The sequence below is a fragment of the Eleutherodactylus coqui genome, chromosome 3 (assembly GCF_035609145.1).
Source record: "Eleutherodactylus coqui strain aEleCoq1 chromosome 3, aEleCoq1.hap1, whole genome shotgun sequence".
Lineage (NCBI taxonomy): Eukaryota > Metazoa > Chordata > Amphibia > Anura > Eleutherodactylidae > Eleutherodactylus > Eleutherodactylus coqui.
Genome location: NC_089839.1, coordinates 155,923,837 through 155,951,497, shown reverse-complemented (window position 1 = coordinate 155,951,497; position 27,661 = coordinate 155,923,837). Strand labels below are relative to the sequence as shown.

General features: G+C 41.5%; 1 protein-coding gene across 1 annotated transcript in view; it reads left to right on the top strand.

Moving 5' to 3' along the window:
- Positions 1-27,661, top strand: part of CENPP (centromere protein P) — a 277,456-nt gene that overhangs the window by 242,814 nt on the left and 6,981 nt on the right. The gene's annotated exons all lie outside the window — the stretch shown is intronic.

The following is a 27,661-nucleotide window of genomic DNA, read 5'->3' as shown; positions in this document are numbered from 1 at the left end:
TACAAGAACAGGCTGTGATGGAGGCCATCATACGGTATAGCTAATGTTCCTAAATATACACGGAGCTGCCAAGTCTGAGAGGAATTATAATAATAGCAGTTGAACTAAAGATAAATGTTTACCACCACTCACTTTTATGTAGACTTGTGTAAACTTGCTTGGATGACTCCATCAGTTTCTCACTTGTAGACAGTAAAGAGAATATCCAAGGCACTGGGATGGAGTAGCATCCAACTCTTTTTTTTCCTGAGGCATAAAAGCAGAATGCTTCCAGTAAAAGTTGGATATTACTTCATTCTTTACTGCCATTTTCTAGACGATACAATCACAAGTAAACTAGAATATATAGTCTCTAGAGCAATGATTCCCAACCTGGGTGTACCGAAGGAAACCACCAGGGATGCCGCAGTTGGCTTGCTGGTAATTCTTTCTTCCATGCCATAAAGCATAATTAGGCAGTTGTGTGGAACTTCAGGCCGGGCAGTATCCTTACAAGCCTTTTGTATTCCAACTCATTACAGAGGCTTGGGATGCCGCACTGGAACAATCAGCTGAACCCTCCCCCAAGTACAGTATGCGCTCTGTACATACACCTATTAGCAGTAGCATAGGATCGGGGAAAAGAATTTAGCTGATTGGTTCAATGTGGCATGCGGAGCAGCTGTAATGAGTGAGCTGGAACAGTTCAGCAGGCTTGTAGGGATTCTGCTTTGCTTGTCTAGGTCATGGAGGGGGACAGCATTTGTTGACTGACACTATAGGCCTTATAGTGCGAGTAGGGCAGTTAAGGCCACAAATCCTATGGGGGTATCTGACACTGGCACTATGAGTGAATTTGATGCAGGCACTATGGGAAATCTGAGGTTGGAGCCATTTATGTGCATTTCTGGCAGGCAGTATGAGAGCATATAAAAGAAGATTCGGATGCCTGTGGCAGGCACTATGGGGGCATCAGAGACCTTAAGGCCAGGGTCCTTCAGGGGCATCTGTGACACACTACAGGGCTACTAATGGGTGAACGTTTACTACTAGATCCACTGAGCGGAGCACTATTACTATTAGGGACACGGATAGGGCGTGCTGTTACTACTAGGTCTACCATGACTGTAAGCTGTTACTATGAGAACTACTGGATTAATGGTGGTCATCATACATTGTGATAGGCTACAGATCTAGCCATGCCCTGACCACACCCTTTTTGGTAGGTGTGCACCACCTTACATATTTTTCCCAGGAATGCCCCAAGGCTGAAAAGGTTGGGAACCACTGCTCTCTGGTTTATACATGAGCACACTGGTCAATTTTGATTTGAACACTATACTTAGACTTCAGATCCCATCTGCTATGATAATAGTGGGGTAACTTTACTATACAATTATATTGGAGATGATCTCTTTCTTGAGTTTTGTTTATTTGAAGAAAAAAAAAAAGAACATTGCTGAAATCATAGTTTCCTTTCATCAATGAACTATGTCTTGGCTTTAGATTTTCTTTTCCAATCACCAACACTGTAAAATCTGCTGACAAAATCAGGGAAAGCCATAAATGGAAGCATATGTTGCACCAAAAAGAGAATACAGTTGTATTTTCCATTGTTTTTTAGCCCAGTTCTTTTGTTATATTGTCCTCATGTGGCATTTGAAATCAACCAATGGTTCTATGTAAAGAAATCTAATTTGATGCAGTCTAATGACATCCTATGGTCAAGTAGTGTTTTAACATAAATTATTCAATGTGAATGTAAGTAAAATTTTGGAAGCTGCTTAAAGGGGTTATTCAGGGTTTTCAAAACCTGCTCAGGCTGCTGTACCAACATGAAAGAAGGTATAATTATCCTTCCCACTCCCATCCCTCTGGCCCCCACTTCCAGATGCACGGGGCCTGTGATGACATCACCGATACCAGTGCCGTGTGACCACTGAGGCCAATCACTGGCTCACTTCTGAAACTGATCAGTTGAAGCAGTCACATGTCTCTGTGTCAAGACAACATTATTCTGCACCAAGAAGTGGGAAAGTTGAATATGTCTTCTTTTATGTTAGTATAGTAGCCTGAACAGGTTTTAAGAAATAATGAACTCTTTTAAGTATAATTTCCCAGTTGTTAATCTCACTTCTTTGTCCTGCAGACATGGATCAGAAGTGTAACTCATCCCATAAACTGCTCCAATACAGATGGATTTGGTGGCAGTGAGTTAGAAATAGTTCACCAATAGAGTTTAAAAAGGGAATGAAGCAGTTAAATATGTAACGTACATTATACAATCTATATGTAGTGATACTAATGAATTTAAATGAATTAATCTGCACTTACACCTATAAGTATAAACAGTTAAAGCCTCAGGGAGACAACTCTATTTCCAAGAAGACTGGTGTACGATATTCTTTTGATATTTGTCTATTAACACTTTCCAATCCAATTTGTATCCTGGTTTTCCTAGGGGGCTTACTCTTTTTCGGCCGTTATATAACGGCGCTATATGCTGGCTAAAGCCAGTACTGCATGAGGTGACACGTTGGATAGGTTCCGACAGCAGAGAGGCTGGCAATATATAGTAAGAGAACCCCGACGGACGTCTTCCAACATCAGAGCTGTACAGCCTTAAATCATAATGTCTTCAGAGGTCAGACGGTGGATTGGAAAGGGTTAAACTGAATCTTTCATGGGGGAATAAGTTAATCATATATAGAACTTTATTCTACAACGTGGTGAGACTGTTAGTTTCTGTCTGTGATAGTTGGCCATGGGTAGAATGTCATATGTTTCCTGATAAAGGACATCTCTCTTTGGCAATCAAACACTAGAAGTTTCAGAGATTTAAAGATGACCTAAGAATTCTAGTCAATGCTGTGATGGGAGGAAAGTTTGTATTCTTAAAGACAACACTTAGATGTAAGTCCAATGGTAAAGAGCCAACTTACCCTTGTTTCTGGTTACCATGTGGCTGGAGTTTCTATTCCTGGTTCACAAATTAAACTAAGTGGCTTCCAGTGATTAGAGAAGGATTATAAAAGTACCCAGCGCTCTCTCTTCCCTTGAATAAGATTTCTTTATTAGACATCAGGCATATGAAGACAATCATTCACTTACACATTTCAAGCTTTGAGTCTGTTAAAAGAAGTTTTATTCAAGTGATTCAAGACTTGGGTATTTTTTTAAAATCATGTGACACTCAGGTGCATGTGGGTGGATTAATATAGAGAACATATTTTTACTGAAAGTTTTCTCTGGATCAGCCCTTGTACTGTCAGCAGATGTGTATGAACGCCAATTTAGTGGTGTAAACACATTGAAAAATATTGCATTTGAGCTGAATGCCGTATTTATGAAGTCATTGCCTACTTTTTCCGACATATGTGCATGTGTCAGGAAAAGTGGGTAGGGTTTCAGAGCTGCTTCCATCGTGGCTCATTTACCAATCTAGAAAGTGGTCTGACCTGTGTTTCTTTCTTTTTTTTTTTAATTCAATGACATTGCTGACATTGTGTCCCATTAAATGCTGCCTCACTATTCTTAAAAGAGTCGCTTTATTACATATTATCACATAACAGAGTTTATCAAGGATTCAAAATGGATAAGACCACATAGCCGTTATGAAGTCTCATCTTCAAAAGACATCAGCAGGGCAGTCGGATGGTCATCGTGGGTCATCATTCTCTTATTGGATCAGCTGTAATTGCCAGCTGAAATTACATGCAGGTATACACTAGGTCCGGAGGGGGCACTCGGAGCCAACGTCTGGTCATCATGAAAGTGCCGTGGCTCCCCGGCTGGCAATCACTCAGTGGCTCTGTTACGGGTGCACAAACTGACAGCAGTGTGTGCACCTGGTTTCCTCCTCCCCTGACCTCTCCTCCTTGGTTCTACCGGAGAAGGAAGGTGGCATCCGGGCGCACACACTTCCGTCTGCAGCAGCGCCAAGCAGAGAAGCAGCCACACTTTCAAGAAGAGGAGATAAGTATATCGGTTTCAGGAGGCGCTATTACTGGGCTACTGTGGGGGGAAGTCACTATTAATACTGGGGTTGATATAGGGGTCACTTATTACTGAGGACACTCCGCACATGGGAGCATACCTAAGGCTTACTTAGGGCATGTGTACACGTGACGGAAAGCTGCGGAATGGCCGCAGCGAAAATTTCCACGGCAAATTACGCAGCATTTCCACATCCAAAAAACCCTGTCAAAATCTGCACCATTACGCAAAGTACCCAAACTGCAACCCAAAACCCACTTAATTATCAAAAAGTGTCAACACGTCAGGGAGCAGGGCTTGTCGCAACGTATGATTTTACCTCTATCTTTTCAAAATAGACAGGGAGGAATGTCCTGTGTTGTTTTCCTAGCTGGAGCACTGGAGTACTATTGGTGCAGATTTTGACTAGAAATCAGCCATGTATCCACAGCTAATTTGATACTACCACGTTCCCCTGAAAATTGGACCTACCTCAGTTTTTGGAGGTGGCTTGAAATATAAGCCCCCCCCTGAATATAAGACCTAGCTAACCCGCATTAAAAAATATCAATAGTCACCTGGTCCGTGGCGTCCCGATGATCTCCGGGAGCGCTGTGGCAAACTGCAGTGTCCTCCCCGTCTGCCATCTTAGCTTTTTTCTGATGATGGGGCTTTGAATACCACGCCTCCAGCAAAGTGAGTGCTGTGATTGGCTCATCGAGCGCCAGCAGCCAGTCACAGCCAGCACTTGATGAGCTAATCACAACCACTCAGTGAATGACATCACTGAATGGCTATGATTGGCTCATCAAGCGACGGCTGTGATTGGCTGCTGGCGCTCGATTAGCCAATCACAGCGCTCGCTTTGCTGGAGAGGGAGTATTCAAAGCCCCGTCACTAGAAAAAGCTGAGATGGCAGACAGGGAGGACACGGCAGTTTGCCGCAGCGCCGCCGGAGAACATTGTGAGGCATCGTGACGCAGCAGACCAGGTGAGTATTAGGCCTTACCCCCCTTGAAAAAAAACACTGTGCCTCTTCTGGGGCAAAAATTAATATAAGACAGTGTCTTATTTTCGGGAAAACAAGATATGCACGGTGCTCCCCCTCCTCTGGCTTCCTGCCATCAGTGCCACCCAGCTTCCAATTGCCAGCGGCCTGGTCAGGTGCGGCGGCGCTGGTCAGGTAAGGCTACTACAGGCCGCTGGGAATCAGAAGTTAGGGGCAATGACTTCAGGAAGCCTTCGGAGGAGATAAAATAAAATAAAAAATCTTGTTATTTGTATAGTGTCAACTTATTCCGCAGCGCTTTCAGGTAATTTATTTATTACCCCCCCACCGACCTCGGAAGGATGGAAGGCTGAGTCAACCTTGAGCCAGCTACCTGAACCATGTAGGATTTGAACTCGCAACCTTCAGGTCGTGAGCGAGAGCTTTCTGCTGCCTTAACACTATGCGCCACACAGTCTGAAATCAGACGCGGATATGCAGCTGATTTCCAGTCAAAATCCCCATCAATGGTACTCCAGCTAGGAAAAAAACACAGGGCGTTCCTCCCTGTCTATTTTGAAGCAGCCCTGTCCTTTTTATAACTACGTTGGTAAAAGCATACATTTTGATAAGCCCCGCCTCCTGACCTGCTGGCACTTTGCGATAAATAAGTGGGTTTTGGGTTGCAGTTTGGACACTCAGTCTCTAAAAGGTTCGCCATCACTGCTCTAGGCATACACTTTTAAATGAATAGCCATCCTTGTCATGCATGGACACATTCTTGCAGATCTGTCTCCCTTCTAGCACATAGAGGGGAGTCTCAAGCAAGGCTCAACTCTGTATCACTACGTACTTCCAAATGCACAAGTAATGCATACAGACAGGGATTGTTCCCCTCCAAGACAGCTTCTTTAAAATTGGACCATTGGTAGAGGTAATCATTCAAATTTTTGTCACTTGCTAATTCTGTAACCAATACTGCTACAATTTTTGCTGGAGAATTGGGAATTGCTAGGTTTATATAATGTATGTTTTTGAAATAAAGAACAATTCTTGCACTCATACCTGATGTAAGACGGTTTCCTGCCTTAGGGAAAAATGTTTCCTACTATAGTTTCATTACTGAAATGTTCTATGTAGTCATGATGTCTGGGGGAATTGCCATTGGTGAAACTAGTTAAATAATACATCCATATAATCATTTCTCCTGCTGTTTAGCATAGAAATTCCGGCATTTCCCGTCCATAGTTCAGTGACCACACTTTTAAACAAAAACATGCAACTACTTTGGCAGCAATAGTTACCATAGAAGAACAAAAAAGAGGTAATGAATGCTGCTTGACAAGCTAATCTTCTCTACTTATTCTAGCCTTATATAATCACTTTCAAATGCTAATGTCTCCATTGTTTAACCACTAAAGGTATGTATTTTCCAGCCTGCCAATAATCATAACATCTACAGATATATTCTTACTCCTAATAATATGAACACAACCATTCTGTAACTAACAGACATTTTAGGTGAGTAAACATTTTATACATGGGTCCCAGGAGATACCCCGGACTGTCAACAAACTAGCAGCTGGGGAGCCTTTATAGGACATATAGACATGGCTCATCAAGAGGAAACAACCTCTTAGGTAGATATCTCTATTGTACATAACTACTGACATAGCATTTAGTTGAACAATTTTCATTAGATAATTATTCCATCATAGCAAGCTTGCCTGCATCTCCGAGTCCGCAACAGTTATATTTGATAATTAGCTGGGCAAATACCTGTCAAGAAGAAACCACTATAGAGTAAGATGTTACTACAAATATGTGAAGAAGCAAGAGAAAGTAATATAGTATGATAAACCATGCTCTTATCTCAACAGGGAACCACCCCAGGCTAAACAGGAACTAATTTAGGAGTCGTAGGGCCTTTTTACATGGGCAGATTAATTGATCAAATTTCCCACAACCAGCAGGAATCTGAACTATTTTTGAGTCTAACTGCATGTTCTGACTGAACAGCGAATGAGAATTAATTTGCTTCTTGTTCTTTGTTCAGTTTATACATGCAGAAAACTGTCCAACTTGTTTGAAGACCTCCATTGAAGGAGAACTCACCACCTCCCGTGACAACCTGTTCCACTCATTCATCACCTTCACTGTCTAATATCTAATCCGTGTTGTTAGGGAAATTCAATCATTCCGTCAATATGCAGTGAGGCTCCAAATCAGAGGTTGTTATTGCGGCCTCTGTGAGAAAGCAGTGATGCAGACTGGTCTATGTGCAAAGCAATCTCACTTTATTACATATGTACATATGTCCCCTGACCACAAACTAAACCATCTAAGGTCTTTTCACAGTTGTCTATTTTATGTGTCTTATTATTTGTATCCACCATTGCACCTTCAATTTAGGTAACCAGTATTGTTCTGGGTATAGCGGTGGACCAAATATCACAAGTAAAACTATAAACTTGCACATCAAATCGGTGCTTTTTACCTGGAAATATATCATAGAGCCTGTACAATACTCAGTTGTGCATTCTACACTGTCTATTTTAGGCTGTATCCATGCTCCCTTAGGTATCATATTTTTGAATATATTTCTCCATAATCTTTCATTATTGGTCATGAGGTCCGACTGCGCTTTGTCTCTCTCATGTAGCATATACATATATTGCAGATTACATTGTGTGTATTTTATAAAATCGCTTACATTTGCAAATAAATTATATTGTAATGCAAAGCTCAAATTAAAATACATCTTTATCATAACCGAGCATAAGGTGTTGGGGGAAAAACAAGGAAGGCATCCATTGTGCCTGAACATTTATCAATTTAGAAACATCCTGTCACACCCCAGCCATTTTATTCTTCATCACCTCTAAATCTATAGAGTTCAAAACCCCTACACCTGTAAAATTTGTATCTCTGTCTGACTCAATCACTTACGCTACCCCATACCTGCAGATTACCTCATTCATGAGCTTCTTTGCTGTTACCTGTGCGGTTTCCTTGGTAACAGGGTAGGCCTCCAACCTGCAAAGACATCAACAACAACAAGCACATATTAATACTTCCCAACACGTGGGAGCTGAATGTAGTCAATTTGCAATCTCTGAAATGGGTAGAGTGGCCTAGGCAAGTGTTTTTTCGGGACTTTTACTTTCTGTCCGGGATTGCTTATAGCACAGATCATGCAAGATTGGACAAATGATGTAGCAGCTACAGAGAACCTAGGGGCCACCCATTCTCTCTTAAGCGTCAGTAGCATAGCTGCCTTCGATAGGTGAGTCTTTACATGGATCAGCTGGGCAATCATGGGGTACAGGGATTGTGGTAGGCAAGTTCTGCTGACTGTTCGCCATATGCCATCCTGGTCTACTGCTCCCATATTAGTCCATTTATCTTTTTCTTCTTTGCTGGCTTGTGACTGTAATGTATTTAGTACATCAATGTCCAAATTTTTATCAATGTCCAAATCATAGTCTCTGATTTGTGCGGTCAGTATCTTCTTTCTTCCACGGCTTGAGGGACGCTGCCTTTGCTGTGAAGTCTGCTAGGGCGTTGCCTTTTGCTTCTGCAGTGTCGGCTTTGGCATGTGCTTTCACCTTTAGGATTGCTACTTTGTCTGGTAGGAGTAGGGTTTTCATGAGGTTCTGTACTTCTACACCATTCTTAATGGGTTGTCCTACAGAAGTTAAAAATTGTCTGGCCTTCCATATTGGGCCATAATCATGAACTATGCCAAATGCATACCTGGAATCAGTGTAAACATTTGCCATCTTACCTGCCACTCTACTCGCCTCAGTGAGGGCCTTCAGTTCCGCTTCTTGTGCTGAGACATGCGGAGGCAGAGCTTCTGCTTTTAGGACATCTTGTTGTGTGACCACTGCATATCCAGTGTGGAGTCGTCCATCCTCACCCTGGTACCATCTACAAAAAGCTCAGAATATGCATTGTCAACAGGGGGTTTCAGTAACTGTTTTTAAAGCCTGAATTTTCTTGTTGCATCAATGCTAGACAGTCATGCTGATATTCTATTTCAAATAGATCACGATCTTATTGCAAAAATAAAAAGAAAATAGCTAATCTGTAATACCTAGATCACCTATGCCTCTCCCTCCCCCATTTGAACGAGGATACTCGATTGGAAGAAGAGTAGCCAGATTCAAGGTAGTGCACCATTGAAAAGAAATATATGGGGGGGGGCATGAAAAGAGCACATTGTAGCTGGATTTGATGAGCTAGAGACAGATGTTTAGGTTGTACTTGAGTGAGTATACTCTAGATGTCATGAGGGGTGAGAACCACTAGGGGGTAGTCCAGGACCAACTTAGAAGACTTGTCAACCATTGCTTGTACTGCTGCTACCGCACGGACACGGGAGGGGGCTCCTTGGGCCTCCTGATCCATTCTCATGAAGTAATATCCAAGTGGCCGTGGACGTCCTCCATATCTTTGCATCAATACTGCTGTCGCTTGACCGGAAAGTTCAGTGCAATGGATCCAAGGACGGCAGTATGAGATAATTCCCAAAAAGGTGCGGAGTTTGGCAGCAGAAGACGGTACAGAAATGGCTTGAACAGCAGCTTTGCGCTCTTCTGTGAGATGTTTGGTCCCTTGAGCTAGGCAATGGCCTAGAAACACAACCTTTTGTTTACAAAGCTGTAATTTTTCCTTTGAAGCCTTGCAGCCATTTTCTGCTAAAAATTTTAGAAGAGAAACGGATGCAGATTGACATGTTTTCAGATCCTCAGCACAAAGCAGAAGGTCATCAACATATTGCAACAGCACAGTCCCATCAGGCAGAGTCCAGGCCTGCAAGACAGACTGGAGTGCCTGGGTTTACATGTTTGGAGAATTCTGCACACCTTGTGGCAGGACTGTCCAAGCATCCATTTTATCATTTCTTTAAGTTTAACTCAATGCTGTTTGTTGTCTGTAAAAGGGCCGGAGATTCAGACTGTCTCCACTCTGGCTTATTGTCTATGAGTTTAGACTTTGGAGGTTCCCATAAACCTTCTTGTATACCATTATACCCTAGATCTGACCAACGTTGTTGAAGGCACGCATAGAATTGTTCTACACTTTCATCCTTCTCTTGTGTGATATTAGAAAGAGACAAGGAGGATATCTGTCTAAAGAAAGGCAAAGGTCTGGTCATGGGGTCTGGTAATTGCTGTATGAGCGACATATGCTGTTGTGGCGTCCATGATCTATATTTGACTTTTTGTGATATTGCATCATATTGACTCCTTCTGTCTTCCCCCTGTTTTACATCTGCTCCTGTACCACCTTCCGCTCCCTACGTCTCCTTCTTGTCCTCCTCCTCATGCTTCCACTCACTAGCCTTGGATCTAGTGAGCATAGGCATAACTGGTTTGTGCCGAGGAGCTCCGCAAGCAGTGTAGCTCTCTCTCCAATACTGGTTTTGTTGTCCACACTGCCAGCAGGTCCATCCCTCCGGTCCAATGTTTGACCTTGGAGTGGATGGCTTGGCATAGGGTGGGGGAGGAGGAGATGGTTGGAATTGAGGTAAAGGAGTGGGTGGAGGTGGAAGAGGGAACTGACCCGGCAATAGGGGAGCATAATATACCTGTGCTTTGAATTCTTTTCTCATTTTATTTTCAGCCATTGAACAGTATATATTTCATATAATACAACATACGGGCCCTTCCTGTGCAGCCAAATATAACCAATTCTCAATTCACATTTCTTTGCAGAGACAAATAGGCCCTCTACAGCATAATACCCCACCCTTTGGAATTTAACTTATCTCCTATAGAACACAGAAACGTCTCTAGACAAATAATTGAACTATATAACAGGTTTCACTGCCTATAACCATCTTCTTTTATGTGCAAATAGCCTGGGCTGTGGGTCTATTTAGACTTAACCTAGAGTGTAATATACTTGCCCTACCTTACAAAACTGCAAATTACACTCACTGGGGTTTTATTCATTCATGTACGGACTGATAAATTTAGCATGTGAAGTAGAAACTGGGATTGTATTTACTGTACATAGGACTGCCGACCGCGAACAAAACACATATATAAGAAAAACTCTTATGTACCGCGGTTTTTACAAGTTTTGTCCAGTATCGGTTATCCAATGACAAACACAATACAACTTATGCCCATTTCCACCCACATACTTATATACACCACTAAAGTAAGCAACTATTATCACTGTCAAACCTTTTTCTATATCTTTACTTGCCTTTTTCCAACTATTCAACATTTCCTGTAGTCCATTATCTTTAACACATCCAGCATGACTTTCTGCAAACCTATCCCAATACTGGGGGTCTTGTGCTCCTGTTCCTTCATATCCTACATGCTTTAACAATTTATCACATCCTCTACTTACTGCATCCCTGCCTTCTTTGTTTCACTATTTTCCTTGCAGCCTTCCATACCCTATCCTCTTTACCAGCAGTATTGCCAATGGCTGGCGGCTTATGTACACCAAGAGGCTTAATATTTTTATTCTTTCACACACATAAAACAGTCCCCTGGCCGTTGAATTATACAAACGGAAACGCAGGGGACCCAGCCCAGAATCGTGGCCTTGTTAGGGAATCCTTTCAGCGTCACTGATCGGGTTCCTGTTAACACGTGACACAGAGGTTTATATTTGCACCCCGGAGGTCAGGTTCCATAGATCAGGTCAGCTTATCTCAATCACTCACTCATACATAAACAGACACACATAAAGACAAAAACATTTGATATCAGTTCCTTCTTTTAAGTGTCAGTACTTCCTCACTGTCTGTAAGGGTCGGTACCTCCCCACCCTGCTTATTTCTCCCCGTCTCTACTACTTCTCTTATACCTATAAGAGGCTCCCATCAGGGATTTTATCCCCTGAATTCTTTAGGCTTTCCTGGTACAACTTATACCATGCCTTTCAGAGATCGGCAAGAGGGTTTCATATTATGTAAACTGACCACACAAAGTAACAAATAAAAACAATAACAGTTAAAGAACACCCGCACAGCATATTCAGCCCACCATATGGATTCTTAAAAAGCTTAAATATTTATAAGAGGCATGCACCTTCTTACCCCTCGGACAGCAAAGAAGTGGCCAGGAAACACGGATAGATTGTGGCAAGATAAAATCTTACCTTACTATGCAGTTTTGTCAATCTGTAGTTCCGAGTGGCTCCTTATCCCATCTGGGTCCAGGGGGGTTCGAGGTGTAGATGGTCCTCTTGTTCCTTCAAGCCCCACGTTTTTGAGCGCCAATAACCGGCCGCCATAACCACCTCTGATTTGGAGCCTCACAGCATATTGACGGAACAATTGAATTTCCCTAACAGTGTCTCCTCCCTTTCAATTTCATCCCATTGCTTCTAGTGTTTCCTTGTGCAAATGAGAATGGGGCTGATCCCTCTGCACTGTAACAGCCCTTCAGATATTTATAGACAGCTATTAAGTTTACTCTGTCTTTTATTTTTTGCAAGCCCCAGATCCTTTAATCGTTCTTCATAGGACTTGATTTGCAGACTGCTCACCATCTTGCTAACTCTTCTCTGAATTTGCTCCAGTTTGTCTATGTCTTTTTTAAAAGGAGTGCCCAGAATTGGACACAGTATTCCAAATGAGGTCTGACTAAGGAAGCGTAGAGGGGGATAATGACCTCACGTGATCTAGACTCTATAGTTCTCTTAATACATCCCAGAATTGTGTTTGCCTTTTTTGATGCTGCATCACAATGTTGACTCATGTTCAGTCTGTGATCTATTAGTATACTGAAGTCTTTTTCACATGTGCTGCTTAGCCTAATTCCTCCCATTCTATATGTACTTTTTTCATTTTTCTTGCCCAGATGTAGGACTTTGCATTTCTGCTTGTTAAATACTATTCTGTTAGTTGCTGCCCACTGTTCAAGTTGGTCTAGATATTTTTAAGTCCTTACTCTCTCTCTCTCTTCTTCAGCTATCCCTCCTAGCTTTGAGTCATTGGCAAAATTGATCAGTTTTCCCTAAAATTCCTTCATCAACATTTTTTATAAATGATGTAGAACAACACTGGGCCCAGGACAACATGAGAAATTCTTCCACTTTCATGTGTAGTCATTTATGACCACTCTTTGAGTATGATCACTCCGCTAGTTGTGAATCCACCTAACAGTTGCCTTGTCTATCAGATATTATTTAGCTTTTCTGACACTTGCCCTACAGTTTCTGCAGACCGCATTATATTCTTCTTTAGATATTCCCCCTCTTTTCATTTGAGAAGCATATTTTCTTCCTTTTTACCATGTGTGTATGTTCTGTTCATCCATCCTGGTCTCTTTAAATCCTTCCCATTCTTCTTTCTTTTAGAGATTGTTAATGATTGTGCTTTGAGAATTTCATTTTGCAATATTTCCCAACCTTCTTGGACATTTCAAAAGATATCCAAGATGGGAAGCAAATTCATAAAGTAGCAAGCAGCGCCAGAGATGGTTACTTGTTATTTAAAAATGCATCAATGGATGCCTCTTTATTGCATTAAGAAAATCCAGTAGCGCACAACGTTTCAACCCGGCAAGGGTCTTTCTCAAGTGCACTTGAGAAAGACCCTTGCCGGGTTGAAACGTTGTGCGCTACTGGATTTTCTTAATGCAATAAAGAGGCATCCATTGATGCATTTTTAAATAACAAGTAACCATCTCTGGCGCTGCTTGCTACTTTATTCTTTTGAATTGATGATCTTTGAGGACTCAAGGGAGTCGAGTCCTCCTGTGTGAGCTTTTTGCGCATTTTCTTCTTTGCCATCTCCCACCTTGGTGGTTGGATCAAGCGGAGTGCTGCCGCGACTTTGACGATGGGAAGCAAATTCATGGCAGCATATGATGTTGATAAAACATAGTCTTTTATTCCTCCATTATTCCAATAACGGGCGCCGTTTCGACCGAGTGACGGTCTTTATCAAACTCGCCTGTTGGAATAATGGAGGAATAAAAGACTGTGTTTTATCAACATCGTATGTTGCCATCAATTGGTTAGTCATGTGGAATGACCTGTCAGGCATTTGCACCCAGACAGTATGTCCTGTGTAAAAGGGCTGTAAGACCCCAGATAGCCCAGTCATTTTACTGAAAGCGACCCTCTGGTGATATTCATTTTGGAAGCCCTGGCTAATCAATACAGCGTGTAGTGTTTTAGACAAATGATGCATACTAATGCACAGTCAGAGAAGCTGGTGTGGCCATCTTGCTTTTCCAGAACCGGAGATTTGCTTTTAGTCTATGTCTGAATTGAATACTAATATACTCACAATCTACAAAGTAGAATGAACAGACGGCACTCGATTATATCAAGTTCCGTAGCAATACTTTATTCCGTAACAAAGTTATGTTATATTGGTTATAGAATAAAGTGCTTCTACAGAGTTTGATATCTTCGAGTGTCACCTGTTCATTCTACTTTGTGGATTTTGAATAATCTTATAATGGCAGAGTACTATTGATTACCATACGAAAAATGTGGTCAAAGATTTACTTATCCATTTGGTGACTGCCGTTTGCTTACATTTCAAGTTGGAACGAATATACTCGCCACTAAGGGGTGTGGAACTGTGCTGAATGTGAGGTGGCCAGACTGACAGAAACAGCTGAGTTACGCTGTTTCCGTAACTCCCATAGAATAGAAAAAGGGGCGGAGGAACCCAAATATGGATCAGAGGGTATGAGGACTATGTCCTTTATAGCGGTATATGGACTGTCTCCTTTAAGTACAAAAGAGTTCTTTTTTTATGACAGGTGCAGCCAACCCCAAGCAACCATCACACCCTCCAGGGTTGACGTATGACGAGAAAAGTTCTCAGATCCCACCTTATTCCCAATTTTTTAACCTTTCTGGTATCTATAGCTCTCATAGAAGTCAATGAAGTTAAACAAATAGCGAGATATGCTGTTTGAATAACTCCCCTTGACTTCAGCACAATGCACTTGGCTATTTCTTGACCACTTCTAGCCACCGTATTCAGAGTTAGCAGTGGGGCCAAAACAGAAGATAGATGCAGGTCACACAGGGGGAAACCTCAGCTGTCAGATTGCTGGGAATTCCCATTTAATGATTTCAAAAAGAAAACGCAATGTTAAGGGAAAATACTCTAAACATTCTTATCCTACTTGCATCCAGCAAAGATAAGAGTCTTTAGGGCAATGCTTCAATATGCACAATAGCTTTCCTCCACAAGGAAGAAAATGGTCTCTCTTATGCTAGCTATGGGTGGCTGCCATAGAAGTCAATGTCCGTCCCTTGCTTTCTATTGATAGATGTCTCTGTTTTGCCTAATTGCCCAATTCATGGTTGGACATAGTTGGCACTAGAGAGACCGTTTTCTTATTTTTGGAAGAAGAGCTCATTTGCAGATAATACAATTAGAAAAACATGGGGAAAGGAGTTCTTTAAGGGCTTATTCACACATTAGTATTTTGCAAACCAAAACCGGGTCCAAAATATGGAAGAAATGCACATTTTTCCATTATTTTTTCTTTCTATACGTTCCACTCCTTGGTTTGGGTTACAAAATACTGACGTGTGAATAAGACCTGAATGTTTCAACAAATTTCCTTCTTCATAAACCTTGTTAGTCAGAAATTGATAGGGTCGGGTTAAGCAGGAGGTATCCAGGGTATGAAAAAATTGAAATCGCATACAGTAATAAATGTAGAATCTCGAGCTAGACAAAACATCCAGTCTAAAAATATTTTATTCAGGTTGTAGTCTTTGTAGGAGAATCAAACCCTTGCTGGAAATGTTGTGCTTTTATAGTGAAAAAGTATCCTGCAAACATTTTTTCTGGAAGGTTGCTCCCAATTTCACAGCTCCGCAGACAGCCGTGGTCCCTAGTATGGACCAAAGGGGCTCTTCTAAATTAAATCACACCGTTCATGACCTGATGTTTTTGTTTCTTTTTGCCCTTTGGTCTAGACTTGGCATTTTTGCCCTTACACTTTTCCACCTTCATCACTCAAAAACCGAATGCTTTGTTAGTGGATTCAGTAATGAAATATCCTGTGCTGGAAGCCTCTTTGTTATTCTCTTGAAGGCCAACATTCAAATATACTTTTTATTAACCTAAATTGTTATTCCAATAGGCCAGGCTCCCTTCATGCATACTAAACCACAATGAAATAAGCATGATATATCTTAGGGAGCTTTATAGAGCAATGTTTTCAGATGCTAGAACCGATTTCAACTTTCCTATTTTTGTTCTGGAGACTGCCAAAGTTTGTTCAAAACAAGGAAACTGATTCATAAGAGAGTCTTATTTATGAAGATGAATGAAAATAATGATGATGTGAAGATACTGACACTAAAGCATAACACTGACATCCTATGAAGTCATTTGTCTCCGTCGGCATGACTACTATCACCTTACATTTGTATTATTACATGTGAAAAATCATCCGACTGCTGTCATTTTAATGCCAAGATGTCTAAATCAAAAAGAATTCCTAACCTTTAGAGCAACTTGTTTTTCAAAAATGACTTATTACACATTGGAGGAGTCCAGTTGTTTCAACATAAAAGTTCTGTTCTGGTGTAATGTGCTTTCCAACATCCTTACTTACTATTAAAGATACGTGCGCTTAAGAAACTCCTGAAAAATTATATGTAATCAATGGATCATGAATATTTGTGTTAGTAAAGTTAGTACTGGAACAAATAGAGTTATTTGATTAGAAGAATGAAGGGAGAAGGACACTCAAAAAAATAAAAAAAGTAAAACACAGAGGAATATTTATCGAAATTAACGTAATGGGAAACTGGAAAAGTTCCCTGTAGCAGCCATTTCCCATTTTCCAAAGGGTGTCTTGAAAATGAGAAGTGGAATCTGGTTTGTTTGTGTGCGTTTTCTAGCTATACGTCATGGCACTGTTAAGCTCCATTTACATAGGATGAATATTGGGCAAACGATGCCCGACACTCGTCCCCGCACATACTCACTCTCGTGTTGCTGCATGGGAGCTAGTATCTGTGGCTCACTGCGGAGCGGCTGGAGATTTCACTCCTCGCTCTCCCCCGCCCCTCTCCATTGATGCTGCATAAATGATGGACGATGAGCTGAACAATGATCGTTCAGTACTGAGTAATGGAGAGGGGTGGGGGAGAGTGAGGAGTGAATTCTCCTGCAGCTTCGCTGGCCGCTCTGTGAGCGAGCCAGCACTACTAGCTCCTGTGCAGTAGCACGGGAGCGAGGACATGCGGAGACGAGTGTCGGGCATCATTTGCCCGACATTCGTCCCGTCTAAATGGGCCTTTTCAGCATGGGTTCTACATTGTAGTAGCTAGTGGTTAATTTTGCTTAAGTTTTTTCCTGTACTAAGAATTGTGTCATTTACATGCTAATTACTTTCTATTAGACAAAGGGAAGCATTAAACATTCCAAGCTGCATACAATGGCTCATTCAATAGTCCTAAACTATATACAGTTTTGTGCCATCACAGGTATCTAGTCATTTATATACTGTAGAGAATGGCTTCTTAAACTTTTTTGTCTGCGGTCTCACCAGCTAAACCATGAGGACATCTGCCTGAGGCCGTATTCTGTGTCTGAGACACACAGGACTTATACGGTAAATGAACCCATTCACTTGAACAGGTTCATTTACTTGAGCGATTTTTCACTCAAATCGCTGGGTCATGTAATGTGTAGTGTCCCGCATACGGATCTGTGCTTTGCGTTGCGTGTTGCACTCTAGAAGTTAGGGCACAACTAGCTCTTGGCCGTGTGAATACATTTTGACTGTGCCCTAGTACCAGATACAAACGCTCCAGTTTCAGCCATAGAGCCACTGTACCTCCAATCTGTCCAATATGGTAACATCTTTTATTTTATTTTTTTGCACGTTCAAAATTGCAAAAGGTACAGTAAAATACTCAGATGCATGGGCGAATACACAACGCCTTGTACAAATACGTGGCGCAAATGCACATGCGTAAACAAGCTTACGCCTGTGTGGCATTGGCCTTACTGTCTGTGATTCAGTGTATTGAAGAAAATTCAGCCATTGCGTCTTACAATGATTAATACAACACCAGATGATTCTTCAAGGGTTTGTCTGACATACTAAAAAAAAAAAAAGGTTTTTCATCATATAAAATACTAAACAAACTAATACTTGCTCCTCCCACTCAACGCATTTTCTGTGCCGACAGCTCCAGGTCTCCCTGAGATGCAATGTTTACAGGCTGCAATTATCCTGTATACCGGACATAGGAGACTCTTGCAGCCAATCACATACCTCAGTGTTCAGGTGCTGAACTCTGTGATTGGCTGTAGCAGCCTGTGACGTCTGGTACACAGATCAACTGCAGCTTGTAAACAAAAACCGGGCCCAGAAGATGGAAATGTGGGAAATAGGAGAGGTGAGTACAAGCTTATTTATTATTTTATATGACGGGGAGCCTGTTTTAAAAAAAATAGTCGGATAACTCCTTTTATGAAACTGTGATATAAAATGAGCGCCAAGAATATCAGAAATTTCATTTTTTCTTATTTTGACAACGCTCTCATTTAAGTACAGTATCTGATGAATTTTGCAAATTGCAGTGCATGGAAACATTAGTCAATGTGAGTTAGTTTTGTACTGGAGAGCATTTATCAGACAGATTTATGCAAATTGGAAGATAGAACAATAGCTCTGCAGAGTCACTTAATAGAAGACTTGCAGGAATGCTGCCTTCCAATAGGTGGCGCTGCAGTGGTATCATTCCATCTTGCTTTTTGCATATTCCCCAGAGGAACATTAATGGCCTTGTAAGTATCCTTACACACCTTCTAGGTGCTCTCCTTAAGGAGAGATGATACCCTTCCTGATCCACGTCTATAGGCCTCTCACTAGCCAGAAACCTACTGCACACTGATGAAGGGTAAAAATCATGAAACAGCTGTCTGTGTATGGATCCTAGCTTGGTTTACAATTCCCAGTCATTGTTACAAGACTTGTCAAAAAAGTCTAAAATTGACTTGAGGAGTGCTGCCTTCCAATAGGGGACGCTGTAGAGGTATTGTTCCATCTTTCCATTTGCATATATCCCAGAGAAGCATGGATGGTCTTATAAGTCTTCTCACTCATCTCCTAGATGCTCTCCTTAAGGAGAAATGATATCCTTTCTGAACTTCAGACATCTAAAATGAAAAATGAAGCTACTTTGCAATCGATCTTAATTTAAAAAATTGCCTTCCGTTTTCTTTCTACAGCTCCTGTGCTGATTGTGTCTCCATGGTAACATACATTTGTCTTCTAATTTATGCAGATAGAATGACTGCAGGATTCGGCTGTCTGCCAGCACGGAGTCGCATAGGTCTGCACAGGAAGTGTTGAGACAGAATGAAAGGAAATTTTGATTTAAGACATATTGCAAACTTGCTTCATTTCTCCTTTTAGGTGCATTAAGGGAATAGGCTGAGGTTGGTAATGAAAGTGTTCAAAAGCCTATTTTTTACATATGTAGTTTTTGACCAATTCTCAGTTTTACCTTGTAAAATGCTTTTTCTTGAAGGCAGAACTGAGAAATTCACAAGTTTAGGACGGAATTGAGGATTTTATTGAATGTTCTTCCTTTGAGTCACCAGAATGTGTTTCACTCCTCCGCCCAGCTGATTGACCTCCGGTACTTGTCTAGCAGCTATCATGGTTCAGATATTCCCATTGACCTCTCATGGCTTTATGAAATAAACAAGCCCACTGCTAATTAAGAATGGTAAGATGACACCAGGGATTTTGTAATTTTCCAAATACCTTGAAAAACAAGTAATAATGAAATGAAGTGTTCTTCTTGGTGCTCTCCAGGGAACAAGCTGTGCTTGAATAAATGGACCAGTATTTTTCCACTTCACAATAGTTTTGTCGGTTACGACTGCAGTCCCAGGAAACACAGTGTTTAACTTGGAGACAGAGAACAGTAGCCGTGTTCCAGAACGGAGAGCCTGCGGTCAGTGGTTGCGTCCAGAATGGACACTTAGACATGTATTAGCTCACGCGCGAGGCTGTGGGAAAAATGTGCCGTATCCCTGCCAAACATAGTGAGCTATATCCATTAATGATGACTTCAGACAGCACTCAGAACTACCATGGATTGTCCTATGTCTGTTTAATGCAAGAAACACACTGATTGTGTTTGCAAGACTATCGCTCTAGTAGCCAGGAGACATAAAATGTCCTTTTTGTCATAAAACACAGTAAAAGCTGGACAAAACTTGGGAAAGCATTCGGAAAACCTTGTATTTTATTGATCTCATTTTGGGTTCATAAGGTTGATCCCACTGAGTAACTGACAGCTATATCTGTACAAAATAGGATAGTTGATAAAAGCCTAATCGGTGGGGTCTCACCACCGAAACCCTCACCTATCCCAACAATGGGGGTCTTGTATCCCCCTTCTTCTTCTTACGGGCTCATTGTAACCTCTGCGGTGAGGAGGAGATTGAATGGAGTGAGAGTCACCTTCAATGGGACTGCCGGGGATAGCTGAGAACTTGTACTTGGCTATTTCCATCACCCCATTGAAATGAATGGGATACCACTTATTTATCATAGAATATCGTTGATTGTAGCTTGAAGTCCATTCTACACAGAACGTTTTCAACATGTCGTCTCTGAAGTATTCGTTAAATGGAGGGTCTGAACAGAATGTGAAGACTAATGAGTACAGGCAAGAGGTATAAGCTCAGTATTTGAGTTCCAAAAATCTATATTCCAATAGTGTAATTAAATCCAGGAAACACATGGGTTCTCTTTCAAGTTTACTAGGTTATATTAAAATATACTACTTTGATGTCTGCTCATAAAACACATGAATAAAATTCGGCTAGGGCAGGACAGAACACATTAATAACATTGTGTAAGTACGGCCCTCATCCGGCTGGCCGCCATACCAAGGCTCCCATACATTTTCGCCACGCTTCTTACATAACTCCTATTTACTTATATGGGACTCACCAAGACAGTGTAGCACAGGTTGCCCAGATATTTCCAAACCACCCAGCCACCTGAATACTGTCGATAACAAAGTCTTTCCTTTGATACTTGTACTAGTGGAGTAACTGTGCTTGCAGTGTATGTTTGGCCTATACATTGGACATAACCCTAGGCTCCATTCACCCAATAGAGTCGAGATTGTCCTTTAGGCCTTTGTCATGCTAGTATATGTTGCTGTACTTTTTTTTCCAGTAGAGAATAACATAGTCACCTACACAATTCAAAATAAGAGTATCCATTTGAATAGATATATGTACATGCGGTATGTTTTTTATTTTTTTTTATTTTTGGGGGTCTTATGAGTAACATGTCACTATATACCTATAAAGGGACACATGTCAGGGAATCCTCTGTTAATGCATAAGAAACCGGTATCCTACTTGTGCAAATACTATATATTAGTAGTACGGAGATTTTAATACTATCTAAAATGTATGTCAACACCACCAGGTCATGTCTGAATGAGTGATTGAAGTGGGCAATAATTGCATTATTAACTATACACTTTGTTAGGTAAGGCTAAAGCCAGACTGTATTACGCCCAGGGTAACGGTTCAGTTTGGTTCCCCTCCCCCACAAAGTAATAGATACAAATACTGTCCTTCCTTCATACTGCTGTTGCTGGGTGGCATCTCTCCTCCAAAATACAAAGTGCGCCTGATGCCAAAATTTTGTGCATTCCTCTGGTGGCACTGGCAACACCCCTCCCCCACTCACACCTACCTCACGATGCCTTTTTTTCTTGCTAATGCCGATAATTTTACTTACAACTGAGTGTGATACCTGCTAGGAGCAAAGTATGTGAAAAGGGAACTGAGGCGATATATATTGGGAATGCCTTGAGTGCAAGATCACATTCCACCGCCTCCGTTATTTGGAGCTACATCTCATGTAAACATGGTGAGTGTGGCCGTCTTATACAGAGTAAAGGAGAGCATCCAGTGTCACCATAATGTGCTGCCCATGGGTTCCTGCTAAATCTTGATGGGAGAAAAGAAGTGAATTGGGACTAAATTAGGTGATATCTGAAAAAGGCTCCTGGAGGAGAGTATTATGGTAATAAAGATTTGCTTACTAGACTTCCAGGCTGAAAACCCCACAATGAGGGTGGAGATAGATATAGGCGGGTAGCATAGAGCATTGGGAAAGCAATAAAGAATCTAACATATCTCAATCTTTATTAATGAAGTTGTCTGGTTATAAATTAAATTTTTATAATTAGATCCAAAGGACTTAAAGCAATTGAAAAAATAATACTTACCTTCCTCGGCTCTGGCGATCCAGCGCTGTAGCCCCGCAATTCCCCTGGTTTCTGTTAACAGTGGAAGTAAGATGACCGCTGCTTGCTAATCGGAGACCGCAGCATTACCGTTCTGAACTCATGGCATCATGGCGCCAGAAAATGTGAACGGGTAGTGACTCTGCAGCCTCTGATTGGCGGGCACCGGTAATTTAACTTACTCTATCAACAAAAATCGGGAGCATCACAGGGCTACAGCGTCGTATCACCGGGGCCGAGGGTGGGTAAGTACCAGTTGTTTTACGTCACTTGGAAGTGATTTCAAAATGTGAATTTATAACCAGACAACCCTTTGATTCACACGACATTAAAAGTTCGAATGTAGCACTGACACATTTCGGGCAACTGTCTTCAGTCATATGAATGCATCACTGTTTTAACATGTGCACTAATGAAGACAGAGATACAAAATGTAGCCAAGTTTAACCTGTGACAACTTTCTGCAGCAAGTAATCTTACTCATATCTTAACCCCATTTTCGTTTTTCCTCCCCTCTTTTACAAAAATCGTAACCCCTTTATTTATCCATCGGTGTCACTGTATGAGGGCTTGTTTTTTGCAGGACAAGTTGTATTTTTCAATGGTACTATTTAATGTACCACATAATGTACTGAAAAACTTTAATGTAACAAAATACACATGATAACTTTATTCTATGGGTCAGTGCGATTGCTACGATACCAAACTTGTATAGTTTTTCTTTTTAATTATTTTCTGCCGCCATCTTCTGCACGCAATAGCTTTTTTATTTTTTTCATCAACATAGTTGTGCGAGGGCTCATTTTGTGTGGGACGTCCTGTAGTTTGTGTCAGTACCATTCTGGAGTACATACGACTTTATGATCGCATTTCTGTGCTTTTTTTCTGACGATGTTCATTGTGCGTGGTAAATAATGCGTTGGGCCAAATGCACACAGGGGAAAATTCCACGGGGGGATTTCCCGCAGAATTTCCGCTGTGCCCGCTGCCATAGGATTGCATTGGTTTATGCAGGCAGCTGCAATTTGGCCACGTGAAAATGCGCGCGGTAAACAAATCGCAACATGTCCTATTTCTGTGCGAGCGTTGCAGAGGCCCGCACAGAAATGTCACTTCTGACATGCGCATGTGCATAGCAGAGTGGCTGAGACGCCGGAGAAGGTGAGCCGCTGGGGTCACTGCAGAATTCTCGCAGCTGGATCCAACCAGGCCGTCTGCATGAGCCCTTACTTTGATAGATCGGACTTTTATGGCTGCAGTGATACCAAATGTGTGTTTTTTATTTTATTATTTACATTATTTTATTATAAATATGGCAAGAGGGTTTTATTAAAACTTGTATTACTTTTTTTTAAATAATTAGTAAAACTTTATTGATCTTATTTTTACTTTAACTTGTAGTCCCTGGGAGGGGGGACAACAACTTGCGATGCTTTGAATGCTCCTACAGCATGATGTAATGCCATAGCATTACTTCGTACTGTGATCGGGCAGGCAGTCTATCAAGCCACCTCACAGACATGGCTTGATAGGCATTCTGCCATGACAGCCCTGGGGCCTTTCAAAAGGCCTCCAGCTGCTATGACATCCGCACAGCTTGCTGCGATCTCAGCAGCATTTAAAGGGTTAACAGCTCAGATGAGCCGCGCTGCCGATTAGAGCTGTTGCCGTCGGCTGTAAGAAACAGACGGCGCCTGCGATGTATGGAGGGAGATCGCCGCATGATCTCTCTTCATACATAGGCTTTTTGATGGCCTGTATCTGTGGGCTATCGGCGGTCCCTAAGGGTTAAGACATTGAAAAGATATTATCTAATGCAACAAAAGCCATTGTAAAGTAATTGAAAGGGTAAACAAACAGTGACACAAAGTTATCTGAATGCATTGAGTGAAAGTACATTTAGTTGCGTTTGTAATTTTGTAGAATCACTGCTTTACTAATTGAAAGAATAGGTTTACCACTGAACACAATATACACCTGGGTACAAGCTACAGATGTTACAACACAGTGTGTTATTTAGAGCTAGAGCTTCTCTACATTCCCTGCTTGTTCACTGTCTGGTCAGTGCGCATGGTGTTTTGCGTTCTGGAAGGTGTGATGGTCCTTTTACACGCTGACTTTTAAGCGACTACATGAGCGCTGATGTCACCGCTAAGGTCGTCAGTGCTCGTGCAGAGCATTAAGCGACTACATGAGGGATGATGTCACCGCTAAGGTCGTCAGCGCTCGTGCAGAGCATTCAAACAGAAAGACTTACCACCGGCTCGCGGGCTTCTCATCCGCTTCTCGCTTAGTGCTTCACCTTCTGTGGAAAGAGCTGAGTGGGGAGCATTTACACGAAATGACAAACCAACAAGGTTTTTTAAGTTGGCTGAAAAGTCAGCTTAAACAACCGCAAATGACAAGCGATAACGAATTTTGAGCAATCATCGTTCCGTGTAAATGGGCCTTAAGTCTTTATGACAGTCTGGTAGGATGAAATAAGTGTTTCAGATTGCAGCGGGGCATGAAGCCTTGAATTAGATAAGCTATTAGGGTTGTCTTCTGTAAACTTATAACTGGTTCCAGGAATACAGCTCTAGGATCAAATGCAGGACTTACCTGCAGACTGATAGAAGGAAGGGATATCAAGTTCATTCCAGACTCTCTTGGGACATTATAGGAAATATGCACCTTAGGCTACATACACATGAGACGCACAAAGATCACACGAATATGAACTCCATTCTTTTGGATAGAGTCATACACCTGAGCGATGTTTTCTCTCACAGCAATGTATTTTTTCACATTTCGCGAAATGCACCGCCCATTGTTTTCAATGGGACCTTAAAGACATCACAGAACTCTTGCACCCCGTTTGATGTTCCCCATAGAAATCAATGGAAAACACTTGTGATCCTCTATCGCATGTGAAAATCAGAATTTCACAGAAGTGATGCGAGGCACATTTGTATGAAGTTGTATTTCAATATAATAATCTTTTTATATGTTCTATGTTGTTTTCCCACTAGAACAATTACCCCGCCACAGGCAATTTGGTCTTTCTTTCTTTGTGTGGCGATGAGACCTCATCCTCACTTTCAGTTTTTGTCCTGTTTCTCGAACATAAATAACATCTGAAAGTTACTGTATTAAAAGGCAACTTCAAGTGTCAACATCACAGAAGAATTTGGGAGTAGAAGTAAAAGATGGTTATATCTTTGACAGTCTCGGGCTGGAATCAACATCACAAGCAGCTTTAAGCATCACTGGAGATTATGAGTGGCCCGGTGACCTCCTAACACCAATTTAGAGACCATACAACGTTCACATCCGTAGCAGTGGACTAATTAAGTATTTACTCCTCTACTCATCCTGTTCTATTGTTTTAAGTTCAAATTAATCACAGCACGTCTGTGCCTTGTCATATCTATGTGTGTATATATGCATGAGTCTTCAGATTTATTCTAATAAGCCTGAAGAAGAACCCTGAGAGGTTTGAAAGCTCACTATAACATCATGTATTTTTGTTAGCCATTAAAAGGTATCATATCTACAAGATTACTTGGTTTCTCTTGCTAAGAACAATCACAATGTAGCCTCAATGTACACAATTCTATCTTCTAATATGGAAATTGTCTGAGTCTCGGTGCTGAGAATTAACAAATATCATCATCTTACATGTGTGATCTTAAAAGGCAATTGTAGGGATGGCGTCAGATGGCATTGTTGGGGAATTTCCGAAGCCGCAGCAATTAATTTTATTGACAGTCTGGCTTCAGTCTGAAAAAAAGTTTATACTTTATGAGAGCCCGTTTAATATGCACTTGGCGCACACTATGCATCATCAATAACAGAAAGGTGATAGTTGTTGGACAGTTTTCTCCAAGGATCGTGTTGTATCAATATCACTGTCATTTTTGGATACAAGGTTTTCTTCGTATTTTGCTGTTCCACTGACTTCGCTGTTACTTGTCCAAACACGTTGCACTTTCCAGTGAGCTGCATACAATTACCTGTTGATGAACACAATCATAGAAAGTAAAACATCCCTGGCGGGGAGATTACTGTCAACCTAACGTCATACATCTGTTCAAATGCTCAAAGCAGAATTCTTCAGCTGTCTCTAGAAAATCCCATTGTTCTTGTCTGACAATGAGGTCTAAGCTATGAATACTCAACTGGAAAGAGGCTTCAGCGCCCCCTAGTGTGACTATACAATACTGCATGTGAAATGAATTTACAAATGTGCTAGTAGCAATCAATCTCATATATACATATTTCACAAAAAGTGACTGTACCTGCTGTAATAGGTTGTATACCAGCGGATGCCAATGTTTATTCATTCTGATGTTCTTTAATCTGTTATGAAATTCAATGGATTATGACACGTGCAGCTTTACCACTTCATATATGGTCAGAATTCATACTTAAAGGAGTTTGAGAATATAAAACATAGTTGCTTCCTTTCAGAAACAGTGCCACTCTCAGGTGGTATCTAGTATTGCAGCTCTGTTTTAGTCAAGCATATGGGGCAGAGCTGTAGTACCAATCATAGTCCCTGGACAAGGGTGGCGCTGTTTCTGGAAGAAAGCAGCCATGTTTTCCTAATTTTACACAACCCCTTTGAAGTTCATTTAGTTTTATGGACTCCGTGCACTTCTTCCTTCTGTCTATATTAATCACTTGTATGGTCAGCGTCATAATGAGATAAATGACCAAGACTCCACTAGACTTGCAGTTATAGACACACCTGTATTCATTCTAGTTCAAAGCCAGATTTCACCAGCAACTCTCTTTACGCCTCTTGCACACAAGCCTTTTACAGCTCCATTCGAGCTCCGAGTTGTGCAGTCCGAGCTATAAACACTCCGTATACGTGAGGGACCCTACAGTACTTATACGGAGAAATATAGACTTCATTTTCTTGCCATATCCCATATGAATCCAGCTCAAACCAATATAGTTGCACACTCCATCATTTACCATTATATAGAGGCATATAGTGGCCTCCGGAGTACATACAGCCCTATAGTAAAGCACAACAGGGACTCCGAGGCCACCATAGGGGCCTTTAAGGCTAGTGGCTCATGGACATATTTTCAGGACATGTGCAGTCTTTGTAAACCCACAGACAGCACACAACCCGATTATAGCCTGAGGCTATACACATAGATGTTGTATTGTTGGATGTCGATTTCGAGGGGTGTTTTCGGAACGCCTGTGTGGGAGTGGCCTTAGTGTAGGTCTGGGAAGGGAACAGTCAGCAGAGCTGCCCAGTTTGTGTCTTTAGACCTGATATACACAGCACAGCGTGAATACATGAACTGAGCAGCAGTGGAGGGAATTACTTATCTTTCTGCTTCCACTCTTGACTTTGCCTTAAAGGGGTTCTGTCACTAAAAAAGAAAAATGCTCTACTTATTTATTCCTCCCCCATCAGTCTAGTTACCAGATCTTCACCTCCCTTAT